Source organism: Sinocyclocheilus anshuiensis, unplaced genomic scaffold (assembly GCF_001515605.1).
Source record: "Sinocyclocheilus anshuiensis isolate Anshui unplaced genomic scaffold, SAMN03320099.WGS_v1.1 scaffold4327, whole genome shotgun sequence".
Taxonomy (NCBI): domain Eukaryota; kingdom Metazoa; phylum Chordata; class Actinopteri; order Cypriniformes; family Cyprinidae; genus Sinocyclocheilus; species Sinocyclocheilus anshuiensis.
Window position 1 is genome coordinate 14,880 of NW_015544801.1, and position 1,186 is coordinate 16,065.

At 38.0% G+C, this 1,186-nt stretch overlaps 1 pseudogene; it reads left to right on the forward strand.

Moving 5' to 3' along the window:
- The first annotated feature begins 221 nt into the window (after window positions 1-221).
- LOC107698237 (creatine kinase B-type-like) overlaps window positions 222-1,186 on the forward strand; it is a 2,950-nt pseudogene continuing 1,985 nt past the window's right edge.

The window sequence follows — 1,186 nt, forward strand, 5'->3', positions numbered from 1 at the left end:
ATAAAAATGACTTTGCACTGAAAAGATACCTGCTTCTTCATTAATTAAAATATATAATTGAATTAAAATTTAATATTATTAATAGCAGTATCTGTCGGATGTCTTTTGGCCAGAGTTTACTCCCCCGTGACCCAATGAATCTGAAGAGAAGTTCCCCTAAAGATGAGTTCCCAAACCTGGACAGAAAGCACACCCTCATGGGCTGAATCCTCAACCTGCACATGTACACGCGACAGTTCAACCGGGCAACTGAAAGCGGCGTCATTTTTGAGGATATCATACGCCCCGGACTTGAGGATCCAGGTGAGCTATTTTTTTGACAGAAAGATATTTTAGTGAAACAGCCTACTGATACTACACATATATATATGTATGTGTGTGTGTGTGTATATATTTGGCAGTATGAACTATCAAAGTTTTATTCTCTCACACGAACCGTCAATTCATCGAATGAGTCATAGTCTCCAGTGAACAGTTACACGCTGCAGACTGCAGAGAAACGAAACTATCACTTCTCTGAATGAATGTACAGCCACTAGCCTCAAAGAGGGGAATACATCTGAAGACATCATTAATGCTGATTAAGTCATTTTCATGTGGAAAGGAAGCGGGCCTACAAATTAGCATATTTTTAAAAATGAGTACTTATAACGGAAATAATATCCTTTTTAAAGAATATGCTTACGTGTGAACTGAATTTAATGTTTTTGGACATTTAATTGCATGTTAATTGCAATTAGATGAAAATGTATGTATGCAATCATTTGAATTTGTCTTTTGACCTAAAACTTAATGAATAAAAATATACATTAAAGTAAACATTTTTTATTTGACATTATATTAAAGTGCATGTTTTAAAAGTGTATTTATTAAGAATCAGTCATGAAAGTGTCTCTCTTTAAACACTCTTTAGTGGCCTTTTATTTCATTAATATCATATATCGGGGCAGTCGTGGCCTAATGGTTAGAGAGTTGGACTTGTAACCTGAAGGTTGTGGGTTTGAGTCTCAGGTCTGGCAGGGATTGTGGGGTGGGGAGTGAATAACCAGCTCTCCTTCACCCTCAATACCATGACTGAGGTGAGACCATTGAGCAAGAACCAAACCCCCAACTGCTCCCCAGGCGCTGCAGCAATGTGTGTGTGTGTGTGTGTGTGTGTGTGTGTGTGTGTGTGTGTGTGTGTGTG